General features: G+C 49.2%; 1 protein-coding gene across 4 annotated transcripts in view; it reads left to right on the forward strand.

Moving 5' to 3' along the window:
• Positions 1 to 6,282: 6,282 nt before the first annotated feature.
• KCNS3 (potassium voltage-gated channel modifier subfamily S member 3) overlaps positions 6,283 to 16,437 on the forward strand; it is a 40,458-nt gene continuing 30,303 nt past the window's right edge. Inside the window, exons 1-2 of one of the 4 annotated variants that reach the window (XM_066237063.1) lie at positions 6,283 to 7,162; positions 7,613 to 7,864. The gene's annotated coding sequence lies outside the window, so the exon portion shown is untranslated. Of the gene's footprint in view, positions 7,163 to 7,498; positions 7,865 to 16,437 lie in introns of those variants that run through there. The other 3 variants (XM_066237062.1, XM_066237061.1, XM_066237064.1) reach the window with 3 other exon arrangements.

The following is a 16,437-nucleotide window of genomic DNA, read 5'->3' on the forward strand; positions in this document are numbered from 1 at the left end:
AACCAAATTAAAAGTGAGGCTGTTGTGCCCAAGACTGTTCACCTGCTGGCTCAGCGGCTGGCAGAGAGGGCCCTGTGATCAGCAGAGTGGTCACAGCTGCTGCCTCCCGCATCTCTGAGTGGGATGGGTTGGACACGATCTTGGTGATGTAGGTGGTGACGGCAGCGTGTTTCTGTAGCTCTGAGAGTCCCTTAAAGACAAGGGACTGGATGCTGAGCTCTTCAGGTTTGTTTGTTTTGCTGTTGTTGCTCTGGGGAAAAATAAGGACTGGAACAATCAAATTAAGTATATGCATATCCAGGGGTGATAGTCAAAATATTTAACTGCTGGAAAGACTGTCAGTTCTAGTGGGCCAGGTGTTAACCCCTTAGTGTCTGGGTGGTGGAAAGTCGTGGGGGATCCTGGGAACAGGAAAGATACTCAGGGAACTTTAGGGAGCCAGGCTATCTCCTAACTAGTATAGAACTATTTTACTACTTCTCCGTCAGCCTTGTCCATGCCCTGTGACCAGCCATCCTGCTGCTGGGCATGTTTACGCCCCTTCACCTCTTCCCTGAGGCTGTCCATCCCAGCGTTGTTTGTGGTGATGGGGAATTTGGGGCACTCTGGGCACCCGTCCTTGGGGAGTGGATGCTGTAGATGGAAAGAGTGAGGAACAGACCAGATGAGTGCAGAGCAACAGGGATGGGGCTAAAGACAGCCCCACTGTGCGGACTGAGACACCAGAAGGTGCAGATAAATGACAAATGACCGTTTGTATAAATTCTAAATGTATACATTCACAACAACTGCACACATTTTACAAGGACCAGTGGAAATGGAAGGCTGTCAATAAGCCCACTAGGCTGGCTGCTGGCAGATGACGGGGTGATGGGGGAAGTGTGCAATGGGGACTCAAGGCATAAATAAACAGTAAAAACAGGGGAAAAGCCATGTGTGAGAGTGCCACCGATGGTGGTTGGCCCTCAGTGAAGAACGTGAGTAATTTAGCCTTCTGCAACCAAGACAAAAAGATAAAAGGCAGATGAACCATTGCTCATAGTTATTGCAGCTGCATTTAAAGAGGAAGGGTGGGCACACGCACTGGGCTGGCCAGCCCCTTTACTGCCGGCAGGGAGAAGGGCACTTCCTTCCCACTTTGCTCCTCCAGAAATCTCTCCAGCTCCTCACCACCATCTCTGGCTATGGTAGAATTTCCTCCTCATTTTTAAGATAGAAGTGATTGTTTGTTTTTTTCAAAACAAATTTTAATAGAAAATTTCTTCTGTCCCAGAGACTGAATAGGCCACTTCCAGGAACAACCCATTGGAAACCACTCAGTCATACACTCTTTCCCTAGCAGCACAGGGGGCTTGGATGTGGAGACTCTGTCCCAGGCAGTGATGTACCTCGTTGGATGGCCACCTGTCCCGTTTTTCTCTGGACTGAGGAGGTTCCTGGGACCCTGGGCTTTCAGTTTCAAAACAGAGACAATACCAGGAAAACCAGGGAGAGTTGGTCACCCGATGACTATTACCGAGGAAGTGGAAGAATAACGAGCATGGGATTGTGCCTAGCGGTCTCTGCTGTGGGGATACCCTTAGTTCTTCTAGATGGAAATAAAGGCTAGACCCTAACTTCCATCATACCAATGAAGTATTATTGTAACCGATACAGAACGCCCCTAGAAGGAAAACCCTGAGGTTGATACATCTGATCTTTGGTGCCTCTGAGTTTGCTCCTCTGTACCCTCCCTGCAGTGTGAAGGCCTTAGTTTATTCACCTATCTAACCATCTATCCATCCACTCACCCACCTACCTTTTTATTATTAAATCAGTCACTGAGCATTTCTCATGGACCAGACCCTGAGGGCACTGAGATGAGTAAAACCCTGCCCTCAAGGAGCTCACAGTTTAACTTAGAAGACAATCCAAGCAGGCGAAAAGAGTACAGGAGTTTAACTGCAACTGGAGGTTACAGGGGTCCCCAAACTTTTTACACAGGGGGCCAGTTCACTGTCCCTCAGACTGTTGGAGGGCCACCACATACAGTGCTCCTCTCACTGACCACCAATGAAAGAGGTGCTCCTTCTGGAAGTGCAGCAGGGGGCCGGATAAATGGCCTCAGGGGCCTGCATGTGGCCTGCGGGCTGTAGTTTGGGGATGCCTGGATGATAAAACCCAGTAGGAAAAGCAATAAATGTGATTTGAGTCCAAAGATTCAGAGAAATGGATGGTAATGATTTCTGGAGGTTAAGATGACATTTCCCAGGAAGATTTGGAGGCCTCATGGAGGCAGGGTCCAGGCAGGGTCAAGGCGCAGGGAGCACATGGTGGGCATCGTGGAAAGATGGACAGACTGTTGGGCTGGAATGGAAGAGTGGAGAGCGTCTATCAGGGCTGGGGTAAGACGTGTGGGAATGACAAAGGCAGAGCGAAATGTGTGAAGAGCTTGATGTATGGCTGAGAAGGCAAGTCTGGCCAGATTTGAGAACTCAGGCAGTCCATTCTCTGGAGTATTTTCATAACCTGACTTCTCAGGCAGAGCCTTTACTCTGCTGAAGTGTATTCTGAGTAGAGAGAGGTGGAATATGCACTTGGCCAAAGCCTTCTGTTCCTGGCACAAGTGCCACATGGCACAGGGAACCCACCTTGGGGAACGCTTAGAGGTCCTAGGAGGACGCCTCCAAGTGCATCTCCTCCAAGAACATTCCTTTGTGCCATATTCTGCCACATTTCTTTCTTTAATAATTTACAAATGGTGTCCTCTTAACTGTAGAATTGTAAAGCTTTTAGAGCTGGCAAGAAGTTTAGAGATAATCTAGTCCAAACAACAAACAGAGCCAGAGAGGAGACATCACTGAACTGGTCAGGGGCAGAGGCGGATTAGAATGCAAGTCTTTGGATTTGAAGGCCATAAATACTTAAGGGACTTTCAATATAAAAAAATATAACAGGGCATTTAAAGTAAGCTTACCAATAATTTTGTGAAAGAAGAGTGATCATTGTATCAGTAGTCTGGAATAAGCCATTCTAGCTAATTCACTAGATTTAGTCTTGAGCTGCATCCAGGCAGATGGACATGATGATTTAGGTTTTATTTTCACCTGGTAGAAAGTAACATAGGAATTAAGAATGTTGGTTTCCATCTGGAGCTGAGCAGCCCTATGACAGAGGTTTTGGTAGTTCAACATGCAGAGCCTACAAAAGGTCCTGGAAATTCAGTCTTCAAGGAGTTCGTTGTCTGCTTAAAGATAAACAATTGAAATCCAGTAGAATAGGTGCTATGAAAGAGGGAAGCAGAGGGTGGTGAGAAAGCATGCAGAGGAGACACATACTCAGGAGAGGAGAGGAGACCCTTTCCGGAGGGCAGTGGCTATCAACTGAGTGGTGCTCTAAGGCAAAGTGAGTTTGCTGAGCCAAGAAGGGTTGGGTGGCTGGGAAGGGTATTCCAAGCAGAGGAAGCATCACTCGAATGCTGAATGCTGGGAGACCCGAGAAAGCCTGGCGGTTTGGAGCATTGCATATGTTTTGTGTGCTGATTGTCTGGAGTGACATTCAGGGCGCTGGCTAAAGATAGTGAATAAGAGGCACCAACGGAGTCAATGTTAACCATTATTACTAATACCCTTCACTCTCCACTCTCCTCTCAGAGGTCAGAGCATCTTTATTTTCACAGGTCAACCTGTCCCCATTTAAAAAACAAATTCATACTACCCTTACCTCCAGGGGTGACACCTGTCTGGTTATCTGTCCTTTGAATTGTAGTGAGAACAAAAGGTCAAGCAAGGGCAGGTTTGGGTGGGATGGGGCAGGGAGCACATGGCCATGAGGGTCAGAGGGTAAGAGAGGGAGGAAGACCAGAAAAGTGGGAGGTGTCCAGAAGCAGAAGAATGTGGAGACTTAGGAGACAGACTGCATGTATTCCACACATGCTTACGGTGTCTTGCTAACTCAGGGGGTCCTCTTGAAACCAAGGAGGAGTGAGTACCACTGTCATTGATGCTTAGACCTTTTCTAGCATCATGCATGGCTAGTCTAGCCACTGCCCTATGGGCATGGGTAGTGAACAGGTCCTGGATGTTGTAGCATGTAGTGTAAAGACATTTGGATGGGGTCAGAGGTGGGCGTGTGGGAAGAATGAGGCAGACAGATCAGAGCATGCGCTGTGGTGCTGGAGACAGAAATCAGAGGAACAGGCTCCAGACATGGGGTAATTGTGTGATGTGTGAGTGTTTGTGTGTGTGTGTGTGTAGGAATGCAGGCATCACTTTGCCTGCATCAACTTTGGTAGACTTTCAGGGGTAAACTTTTGGGGAACAGACATGCTTTTAATGGTCCATACAATGCTTTCCTGTTTGCTATGGCATTGTGTCACATGATCATCTTATGAGAGGAGCTTCCCTTACAGATTAAGAGAACAGGAAAGGAAGATTAAGTGACTTCCACAGAGCTCCCCACAGGGTCCAGCAGGTTGAGAACCCCAGTCTGATTCGCAAATCTGTGCCCCTTCTACATGCATACCCCCATATGCCCACAGTGAAAACCTGTACATTCTGTCCCCAGCTTTCACAGATGCCAGGTGGGGGCCCTCTGTGACCCCCACGATGTGTGCCCCCCCCCAGTTGCCATGCACCACCCAGAGCAGGAGCTACTCGGATTGCTCTGCACTGCAGATACCTTCTGCAGTGCTTAGAGATTCGGAACATATTTCAGTTTCACGTAAACAACGCTGGACTTCTGGAAACCCTTAGCGATTGTAAATGATTAAATAGCCAACTTCTGGGAGAGATTGGAGAGCATTCTTCTCAGGTGCTGATAAATGTATTTTTAGAATAACCTAATGCTCAAGACGATGAGTTGGGTATGGATGGAATGCCTTCTTCATCTGCTTGCAAACAGCAGTGTGGACAAGGGTTTTGGAGCCTGTTCCACAAGAGAGGGGGCTGGCTGGGGGAGCCACAGAGCCGTGGGATTAGGGACAGAGGACGCCCAAACAACTGTTCGCAGCCACCAGGATCCCCACCTTGTTCCTTGAGGCAAATGAAAACGCTGGAGCCTGAGGGGCCGGGCTGGGTGTTCTGCTTCCCCTTGCCCCGGGTTCCTGCTCGCTACCCTCTTTCCTCTGATCAAGCCTCCCTGGAGGGAGCACGTTTTCCCTCCTGTTAGAAACCTACCAGATACTATAAAGATCGCTCTCTTTTCTCTGACTCTCACTGTGGCTTTGGATCAAACAAAAACAAAGAGAAAAACCCAGACTCCACCAGGGACTTGGACGAAGCCAGAGAAAGTGACTTCCACCTTGTCCAGACATCCCTTTGCCCTACCCCCTCCCGCGTGCCCGGCTCGGGCCTGGAACTTAACCACGTGTGGTCTCGGCAGGTAGGTGCCTGTCTGAGGCTAGAGGTCAGCGGTGCTGGGTTGGGGCAGCTGGCGGATACCGTGACGTGGGGCGGGACCCAGGGAACACTGGGTGCCTACAGCTTGGAGCAGCTGGCTCTGAGGAATTATTGCAAGTCTGCACAACTTAAAAATCTGCAGTTCGGCAGTTTGGGGGCGGGAGGGGGAGCGCGGAGGTGGGTCCCCGAACGTCCCATTTCTCCTCCTCGGGCGGGCGGTTCGCTGAGCCTCCTGCTCACTGCGGAGGGGCCTCAGTGCCGTCTGGACCGCAGGCTGCCCTCGCTGAGGTCCGGTTCTAGTCCTCACGCGGCCTCAGGCACCCATCTCCTCGGAGGGCCCCTCTTCCACTGTGCGGGAGGGGAGCAGCTCGTCCGCTTCCGCCCGTGTGTCTGTCGGGTGCCTCTGCTGACTTGGTAAGTCGAGGGACAGAGAGTGGGAAATACTCTGGCTCTGCTCTCGGGATTCTTCAGGCGGTGGGGCTGGTGGTCCACGGGCGGGACACGGGGCTGTTTCCTTCTTCGCACTTTGTTTTGAAACAAATTGGAACCTAGAGACTTCCTACAGAAATTCTGGCAGATTTGCAGCGTTGCTTGAGCCACGACTCCCCCCTCCCTGATTTGAAGGAGAGGGAGGGAGAAAGTGAGAGAGAGAAGCATCAACTCTTCGCACTTAGTTGTTCTATTTAGTTGCGCTCTCATTGATCGCTTCTCATACGTGCCTGACCGGAGATCAACCCGCGACCTCCGTGTGCCCGAGGATTTGTCCACTGAGCCACCCTGCCACAGGGCGGGACGGCGACTTCTGAGAGGCGGTTGCCAGAGCTCCTGGGGCCTCGGCGGAGTGGCCTGTCTCCCAGGGGTCGCGCTGCTCCCAGCCCGGAGGGCGCGCAGGTGGGTGTGCGGAGCGCGCTCCTGCTCCCTCCCCGACAGAGCACGTAGCTCCAGGGGTGACTGTGCACTTGGGTCTGTCTGGGCGAGGACGCTAACCGGCAGGGCCGCCTCGCTCTCTGTCCGGCCCTCGGCCCGCTGGTGGTACGGGCCAGCTCCCGCAGCCGGCGTCCGCGGCAGAGCACACACCCGCGGCTGGGGACTGCTGGCTGCCGCCGAAGATAGGTGGCGGGCAAAGCTGGGATCCACAGGGCGGCGACCGCGTGGCCAGCCCCGCCCTGCTCCGCCCCGCCCGCGCGGTCCTCCTGCAGGGTGGGACGGACAGACGGACAGTGGCGGGCCACCCGCCTCACCTCGCGACCGCTGCGGCGGCTGCTGGGCAGCTCGGCGAGGCCTGATCCCTGCGGCGCGCGGGCAGCATTGCAGAGCCGAGCGAGGCAGAGGCGCCGGGCTCCTGCAGGTACCTACTTGCGTCCCACCTCTTCGTGCGCTCCAGAGACTTGGCTCTGAGACCCCGCAACTTTCCCCACCGTTTGCTGCCCCAGCACCCCCCAGACCCCGGTGGCCCAGATCTTCGATGCTCGACCCCGGAGATCTGCGTCCGCAGGGGACTTATCATCCCGCTGGGTGCTCCGGTTCTCGGGTCCGCAGAGCCCGTCGCTGGAGCCCTAGGCACCCTCCTGTTGCGCTAGCGCCCGGGTCCCTCCGAAAGCCGCGGGAGAAACCCGGGACCAGCTCTTGGGCGTGGGGTGTGTTGGCGTGAGTTGGAGGACAGACGAGGCAGGACGCTGGAGCCGGGGAAAGGCGTCGCTTCGCCTAGGGACATCCCTGGGGCGTTTCTTTAGCCGCGAAGCCATTCCTGCTCTTCCTCGAGAGGAGGCGCTCTCCTGGTGAACGTAAGTGCTTCACGGCCTCCTGCTCCGCCTTCCTCCCTGTCATTCCTCTCCTCGCCTTCGCCCTGCAGCTGTGCGAGGCGCCCCGTGATAGTGGCAGGGGACGCACCCTGGTCTGGGTGCAGCGCTGCGCCCTGGGGCTGCCAGCACGCTCAGTGTGGAGTTGCCCACTGACTGCGCGTCTGGGGGAGTGGATGCCCCAGGTCGGAAACTTCCTTTCCCGCGCTCCTCGGTGGCTGCCCGGCCTCTCGGATGAATGGGCTGGCGAGCGAGCCGGACCGGGCAGGGGCCGCAGCGGGCCGGGCTGGCGCCTTTCGCATTGCGGGGAAGCTTCGGTGCACCCTCACCCCTCGCTCCCTGCTTTTTTCCGTTCTTTCGGGAAAGGAGCCCCTTTTGCACCCCTGGCTTCTCCCCGACCTGGGCTGGGGAGACTGAGCCGGTATGCAAACTCAGGCGGTCTGTGGAAGAGGTGGAAGACCGCAGAGACTCCCTCCACGGCCAGGGTCACTGAGGGCCGGGTGCTGGTTGATGCCGAGTGTGAACGCCGCTGGGAGGAGTGCTGGAGAGCTGCGAGGGCGTTCCCTGTCCTCACAGAGAGTTGAATTGTGGGGTCACCTGACTCTTCTTTTTGCATTTTATTCTACCTTCTGAGGAGTGGGACAGCTAAGGAAAACGAGAACAAAAACGTACTTGGCCCCTTTTCAGGTATTTGCTTAAGTGGTTTGCATACCCAATCATTTAGAACTGTGTAAGTTACCCCTGGCTGCACCCCACCCCCACCCTTTCAGACTACTTGCAAATACCTGCCCAGGTAAACAGGAAGCAGGTATATATTTCCCTAAGCACCTGACCCTTTGCTCAAAGCGGATACCCTAGAACTGTTTCCTCCCCACTTATTTCAGGCTGACAGGACGGCACGGTTCGGCGGTTGATCTGGGAATGTCGTGTAGGTGTCACTCCTCGCCTGGGTTGTGAACTCCTGGGGGACCCTGATTCTTCAGTGTGCCTCTACAAGTAGCCGCCCTGCCAGGTCTGGGCTCTGCTCTGGCGACACACAGCTGTAAGATGACGTTGCTGTGCCCAGTCTAGTCCTGTTCTTTTTTTAAAAAAAAGCTTTCCCCAGACTTCTTCCTTCTCCTGTTCTAACGTTAAAATCAGAACTAGGAATTGTCCACGTTGGAGTGGAGGGGAGAAGCCAATTACCGAAGTGCATAAGGATTCTGAGTCCGAAGCATGTTGTGAATATTCCAAGGAGGCTTGTGGGGTCTGGTTTAACTCACTCATGTCTGCGCCATGACTATCTGGAAAATCAGCCTGAATAAACCCATTTAAGACTGTAGCAAAGCTAAACTTTTGCTGAGCAAGTGTATGAGAGCAAATTGGGAGGTTGGAAGCGATCTTTGTTCTGTTCTGAAATAATAAAATATTAAAACCTGAATGCTCTGATGCTTGGGTATGCCAGCAAAGCACCATGTATGTCTTCTTCCTCTTCTCCTTCTTCTCCTTCCCCTTCTTCTTCCTCTTCTTCTCCTTCTCCTTCTTCCCCTTCTTCTTCCTCTTCTTCTTCCTCCACTCCTCCTCTTCCTCCTCCTCCTCCTTCTCTTATTCTTCATCATTTTTTTTTAGAAAGGAAGGAAAGAGTGGGGACTCCAGACAGCTCCTCTGTCTGCAGTGAATTTTACCCTTCCCCATCGTCCTTCCCAGACTCCGTCTCCCTCTGTTCTACCAGAGGTCTCTGTCCACACTGGCTCTGGCATTTGGTGTTGCGGTGTGTGTCAGCTTTGAGAGTGCAGGCACCGCAGGGTTTTCCTCTTCCTTTCTTTAGGGGGTAACATTTATTGACCGCGTAGTGTATGCCAGCTAATCTGCTCAGCACTCTTTCAGGCATTATCTCATTTAATCCTCAGAACAACCCTATGAGGAAGTGAAGCTGTTGTTCCTTGTCGCAATATTTCTGCGGGAGCCAGCACTAGATGAAGCCCTTCTAGGCACATTCTGAGTCAGATAGTAGACCAGCAGGACAGGGCTGGGGCTGAGGTCTCAAGCATGTGAGGCCAGCTCTCCTAGGTGAAAGTGTTTATTGCCCTTGTTTGTCAGATACCAGGAAGCTGAATCCTCCAGAGTGGCACTGTATGAAATTCCACAAGAAGATGTGGTAGAGAATAGACTGAGACTACAGATGTGGGTTCCAGCTCTGATTCCAACCCTTTTATGGCTCCTTGACTTGATATAAGTCATTTTGTGTCTCTGAGTCTCAGTCTGTTTAGCCACAAGAATCTAGATGCCTAATATTTCTTGTTGTCCTGTTCTAGGCACTGTGCTAAAAGCTCTCCATGTATTAACTCATTTCAGCTAGAAGACAACCTTAGCAGGTGGGCTCTATTATGACCCTACTTTAGATGTGACAAAAGAGACAAACTGAATAATCTGTGTAAAGCCATGCAACTAGAACAATATGAAACCAGGATCCTAACCCCTGGCCATCTGGCTGCAGAGCCACTGTGAGGTTCCATCTTCCTTGCTTATCCCTACAGCCCCAACTCTGTGCCCTGTGCTTAGTAGGATTCAGACTGGGTGGTTCAATGGTGACAGGTAGAAGTGGCTTGCAGTTACCAATTGACTTTTTGGCCTTTGTCTCATTCTAAAAGGAACCTTGAAAACTATACTAAAAAAAAGTTCTTTTTGCTTTTGCCAAATCAGTCTTCTTTCCAAAGGAACTCTGCCTGGCTGGTTGGGAAAATAGAAGGCAGATCAGGAAGATCATGGGGTAAGCAAACATGGCTATTCCAGAAAACGTGTTTATTATCAAGGAGAAACCCAGAAAAATCACAGAACTCTTTGCACTCTGAGTCAAATCTGTAAAAAAACCAAGCATGTTCCAACTCACAAGAATTTGCTGTGTGGGGCCATGTGCCCAGTGCAGCTGCCACAGGGGCACACGCAATCTCCGAACTTGAACGTACAGAGGATCTGGAGACTCAAGATTAACAAGCCCAGAACAGGACACTGTAAGATGCTAAATGTTTGAGTCCTAATGAAAATCACAGTGACTGTGTCACATTTGTATAGCCTGTTGCAATTTGCAGGAATGTTCGCAGGATTATCTAATTTCAGTTCTCATAGTAATGGAGGGTGATAAGGGGCAGGCAGGGGGGAGGTTAGGAGGCTCATCTTCCAGATGGAAAAACTAAGGCAAAGTGAGCGTGGACTTGGCCATGGACAGATGTTTTTGGATTCCAAGTCGATTATTTCTCTGCTTCACAGGAAGATATTGAGATTTGGAGGGTCTCTGGTGGTAGCTGAGTTTGAACATCATCCTGAAGCTTGCTTTTGGTTACCAGTGTTGGCTAGCAGGGGTGTGTCATGGTGGGCAGGAGAGGAGAAGAAAGTGGTTTTTGCTGTTTTATTTTTGCATTCAGGGACCTGGTATGTGAAACATGGATGAATCCCAATTATGACGAACACAGTAATAATGTTTGGAATGTGCAATAAAGTGTAGAAGCTGATTTAGAGGAATTTTAACCATTATTCTTTCTCCAGATCACCTTTTGCAACATTGCAACAAACACACACCTACCCCTTATGAAATGAAACTCTTGTTAAGCTATGTATTAGATGAGGGTATGGTATTTTATTTTGTGGGCAAAAGGTATCACTCTCTTTGGAGTCCTGCAGAGCTGTGTACGATGGTTTGCTTGGAGTACATACCCTATAAAATTGTCTTTAATTACACCAGTGTTGGACGATAAAGGCCTAAGATCTGCTTTCAGCCAATAATGTCACAGAGAAGCAGTAAATGTTGACAACAGTGGCATTTGTGTGCTTGCTGAAGTCCCCAGTGAATGAAGCCTCCTGCAGCTCCTTGGCTGAGCATAGAGCAGATGCTTACAGATGTTGATTCATGATTGCCTTGTGTAGTCACATGTATTTATAAAACCACTTTACATATGCAAATATGTACAAGCATTCATTTAACAAGTATTTGAGTAGTACCCAGGGTTAAGACTGTATGCTTAGGGGCTGGCAATGCAGTGCTAAAGGAAACAGATATACGGGGATGGGCTGGAGGGGGTAAGGCGGGGATGGGCTGGAGGGGGTAAGGCGTGAGACAGTAAACAAATCCATGCAAACATTTCAGTAGTGGCCAGTGCTCCGAAGAACTTCCTGGGGGAGGATAACAGGGAGGGGGATCACTAGTTTAGATGGGAAGCTGGGAAGAGCTTTCTGAGGAAGAGCATTCCAGGCTGAGGCAGGAGGTTGAGGGTTTCAAGGCAGGGCTAAGCCTGAGCCTCCTTGGAGGGACTCCGAGAGAACCTGGTGGGCGGGGGGCAGGGCAGGGATGTTGGGAGCAGGTCAAGAACCTGGGTCACGCTGGGCTCTTCAGGCCGAGTTCAGGGTCTTAAGAGTCTATCCTGCAGGTTGTATGAAGGAATAAATGGACTTCCAGGATCCAGTTTGTATTTCTAGAGAATCATCAGGGGAGGCAGTAAGGAAGAGATTAGAGAAATTCAAGAATGGCTCTTGGGCCTGACCAGTGGTGACACTAGTGGATAAAAGCATCCACCTGGAACGCTGAGGTCGCTGGTTCAAATCCCCAGGCTTGCCTGGGGGATATATGGGAGTTGATGCTTCCTGTTCCTCCCGCTTTCTCTCTTCTCTCTTTCTAAAAAATAAGTAAATAAAATCTAAAAAAAAAAAAAGAAAAGAAAAGAAAAGAAAAAAACCGAGCTAGGAGAACTTAAGTAAAAAAAAAAGAATGGCCTTTACCCTGGTTAAGAGGTGTGCTGGGGAGGTGGCACCAAAAGCCAGGGGGGACCGGGAGCGGAAGCAGTGTGAGGGCTCATGGAGCAGGTTGGTTAGGAAGGGGAACAGAGAGAGAGAGTGCGGGCGAGGGAGAGTGTGTGTATATGTGAGTGTCTGTGTAGAAGGGGGCCTTGCCGAGGTTAGGGAGTTGGGTCCAGCTCCTCAATAGGTCAACGCATACACATCTCTGTGTGTGAGTTAAATGGCACTAGTGCTTCTAGAAGATTAGAAATTTGAATCCTAGCCCTGGCCGGTTGGCTCAGCGGTAGAGCGTCGGCCTGGCATACGGGGGACCCGGGTTTGATTCCCCGCCAGGGCACATAGGAGAAGCGCCCATTTGCTTCTCCACCCCCCCCCCCTTCCTCTCTGTCTCTCTCTTCCCCTCCCGCAGCCAAGGCTCCATTGGAGCAAAGATGGCCCGGGCGCTGGGGATGGCTCCTTGGCCTCTGCCCCAGGCACTAGAGTGGCTCTGGTCGTGTCAGAGCGACTCCCCGGAGAGGCAGAGCATTGCCCCTGGTGGGCAGAGCATCGCCCCTGGTGGGCGTGCCGGGTGGATCCTGGGCACATGCGGGAGTCTGTCTGACTGTCTCTCCCCGTTTCCAGCTTCAGAAAATAAAAAAAATAAAATTAAAAAAAAAAAAAAGAAATTTGAATTCTAGCCCTGACTGTCTCCAAAATTTCTGGGTAAACTTGACCTTATCACTTGTCCTTTCCAGTTTTGTTTTCTTTCCCCCTACAGCCTGGTGCTTTTATGATTTAAAATAAGATAGACTTCTTTCTACCAATATTTTGCCTCAATAATGTCATTTATTTGTGTTAATTTGGATCCCTTTCATAAATTGAATTAGGAGAACTTTGAGTGGATACATTGGAACATTTGTGGTGACATTCAAAGCACTTGAATACACTGCTTGCAGACTGACTTACATAGAAAGACCAGTGAGAAGGCTGGTGGTAAGGAGGGGTAAGGATCTCCCAGGTTTGGGGTGCCGCAGGCTGGCGGAGAGCGTGGGCATGGCTAGGAGCCAACTGTCGTGACTCAGTGGAGAATTGCCTAACTTAGGGGATCAAAGAGATGAGAGAACTCTGTGGTTAATGACTGGTGTGTAGATGTGGGCTGAGAAGAGATGCTTGGGTTCCATCAGGTCTGTTTTAGCATTTTTGTCTTTGAGGTCAATAAATCATACCTCTGGGCAGTGCTTTTCTTGTGGCTCTGTTAGATCCCAGTTTTCTAATGTAGTTCCCCCTTGAGGTCACTGACATAACACTGCCATCTGCCCTCCCCTAGGTGATAAGACATTGCCTGGCCAAGATTTAGCCCCAAGATGTTTCAGGGTTAAGCCTTCTTGGGGAAGTTGGTCTCCCAGCGGCTAGCTGTATAAATTAAAGTCTCATTATGTGGCAGTATCCTGTCTGTTTGTCTGTATCTATCTGTCTATCTACTTATATATCTATCTGTGTATCAATCTGTAGGGCCAGCAGATGCAGCCACCATCATAGCTGCCTGGCCAGTACAGGTTTGCACTATAATCCGGACACATCATAATGAATCAACAGAGCCAAGAACTGGTGGGCCATTACCTTTATTCCTAGCTCGCACTTGGTAAGTGAGTAAACACAAACACACTGGGCTCCAAAACACCCTCATTCAGCACTCACAAAGCTTCTGACACATCAAGTTTTTCTAGAATCAAAGGCTCACCAGTCTACCTTCTGTTTCCCCATCTCTCTTCTCCTTTCTGCACAAACTGGATTCTCCTTCAGCACTCGGCCATCTTGACTGCTTCCTCTCCTCCAACCATGTGGCCTCGTTCCTCTGGGACAACGTGGTCTCCTCCTCTTCAAAATGGCCTCCTAACTCCTCCTTTTAAAACTTTTTGGTGCGAAAGTCCAGTGCACATTAGCATAACCAAGCCCCTTCCCAAACAGGAAGGTAATAATATTATCACCTAGGCAACGGCCATCCACGTGGGCAGCGCCATATTTAATAAAGTGAGCATAAAATTACAGTTTACAAACTTATCTGCCCAACACTATCTATATATCTATGTATCTATGTATCATCTATCTATTTATAATCTATCTATCTATCTATCTATTCTTCACAAAGTCTGAAAAGGTATCAATGACCCTGTATCTTCTCATCATCTTCTTAAATCAAAAATCCTACAGTTTCGCCTCTCTGAATATGCAAAAAAGGAATCTCATGAACGTTCATATGATGCCTTGAAAACTTTACCTGTAAGCAGTTTTCCCAGACTTCCCGATCTGGTTAGAACCCGAATGTGCGCAAGGTGCCTGTCTGTGGTGGTGAGCGCGGAGCCCTGGTCTCCCAGCTGCTCCCACATACCGTGTGCAGCTGTGCCTCACTTGGCTTCCCAGCTCTCCACGGGGCCTTGTGGTACAAAGCGCAGGGGCAGTTACATGACATGGCCCTCACTGCAGATGGGATTGCTTTTAGTTTCTTTCCAGCAGTCACTTCTTTCACCCACATCGACAGTTAAGAGCACACTAACCAGCCCTGTTTTACAACCCTTCATCTGTGTTGGCAACTTGGAAATAACCCCACTTAAGCATGATTAGGCATGGAGTTTGGGTAGCACACTGCCCCTCAAATGCGGTCAGGACATGAGGAGTGGGAGGTTAGATGGTTTGGAGTGAGTGAGACTCCAGGACTGCGGAGAAGATGGAGTTCTTTCTCCCAGGACCGGGCCCTGCTCTACTTGCCCCTCCGCCCAAACGCACACTCTGGACAGGACAGTGCTCTCAGTGTGGCTGCCAGCTGCCTGGACAGAGTAGACGGACCACAGAGAGGGGCCATGGTAGGCGTAGGGTTTCAGTTGTACAAAATGGAAAGAGTTCTGGAGATGGATGGTGGTGACTATTGCCCAGCAGTATAAATGCATTTAATACCACTAAATTGTGCACTTAAACATGCTTAAGATGATCAATTTGATGTCATATGGATTTTTACCACAATAAAAAAATTGAAAAAAAACCCCAAAAAATTGAGATTCTAATGTTATAAAGTGGCATTCTCAAATATTTCAGTCTCAGGACCTTTACATGCTTACAAATGATTGAGAATGCCCAAAAGCTTTTGTTAGCGTGGGTTATATCTGTCAGTATTTGATTTAGAAATAAAAATAGAGACATTTGAATGTATTTAATCATTAGGTCATTTAAAGTAATAGTCTCATTACATGTTAACATAAACAGCACCTTTTGATAGAAAATAATTAGCGTTTTCAAAGCAAAACTATTTTAAGAGTGGCATTGTTTAACATTTTTATTTTTTTATTTTTATTATTTTTTCTCTTTCTTTTTTTTTCTTTTTTTTTGTATACCCCTCCCACAAAGTTAAATTGTCTTCTGTCACCTTCTATCTGGTTTTCTTTGTGCCCCTCCCCTCCCCTAACCCCTCTCTCCTTCTTCACCCCATCCCCCCTCCCCCAACCCCCCGCCCCTGTTGCCATCACATTCTTGTTCATGTCTCTGAGTCTCATTTTTATGTCCCTTCTATGTATGGATTCATCTTAGTTTTTTTTCTGATTTACTTATTTCACTCCGTATAATGTTGTCAAGGTCCATCCATGTTATTGTAAATGATCCGATGTCATCATTTCTTATGGCTGAGTAGTATTCCATAGTATATATGTACCAAAGCTTTTTAATCCACTCTTCCTCTGACGGACACTTGGGCTGTTTCCAGATCTTCGCTATTGTGAACAATGCTGCCACAAACATGCGGGTGCATTTCTCCTTTTCGAGCCGTTCTATGGTGTCCTTGGGGTATATTCCTAAAAGTGGGATAGCTGGGTCAAAAGGCAGTTCGATTTTCAGTTTTTTGAGGAATCTCCATACTGTTTTCCACAGAGGCTGCACCAGTCTGCATTCCCACCAGCAGTGCAGGAGGGTTCCCTTTTCTCCACATCCTCACCAGCACTTATTCTGTGTTGTTTTGTTGATAAGCACCATTCTGACTGGCATGAGGTGATATCTCATTGTGGTTTTAATTTGCATTTCTCTAATGATTAGTGATGTTGAGCATTTTTTCATATGCCTATTGGCCATCTGTATGTCCTCTTTGGAGAAGTGTCTATTCATCTCTTTTGCCCATTTTTGGATTGGGTTGTTTGTCTTCCTGGTGTTGAGTTTTACAAGTTCTTTATAAATTTTGGTTATTAACCCTTTATCAGACGTATTGTCAAATATGTTCTCCCATTGTGTAGTTTGTCTTTTTATTCTGTTCTTGTTGTCTTTAGCTGTGCAAAAGCTTTTTAGTTTGATATAGTCCCATTTGTTTATCCTGTCTTTTATTTCACTTCCCCGTGGAGATAAATCAGCAAATATATTGCTCCGAGAGATGTCCGAGAGCTTACTGTCTATGTTTTCTTCTAAGATGCTTATGGTTTCACGGCCTACATTCAAGTCTTTTATCCATTTTGAGTTTATTTTTGTGAGTGGTGTAAGCT

The sequence above is a fragment of the Saccopteryx bilineata genome, chromosome 6 (assembly GCF_036850765.1).
Source record: "Saccopteryx bilineata isolate mSacBil1 chromosome 6, mSacBil1_pri_phased_curated, whole genome shotgun sequence".
In the NCBI taxonomy this organism is placed as follows: domain Eukaryota; kingdom Metazoa; phylum Chordata; class Mammalia; order Chiroptera; family Emballonuridae; genus Saccopteryx; species Saccopteryx bilineata.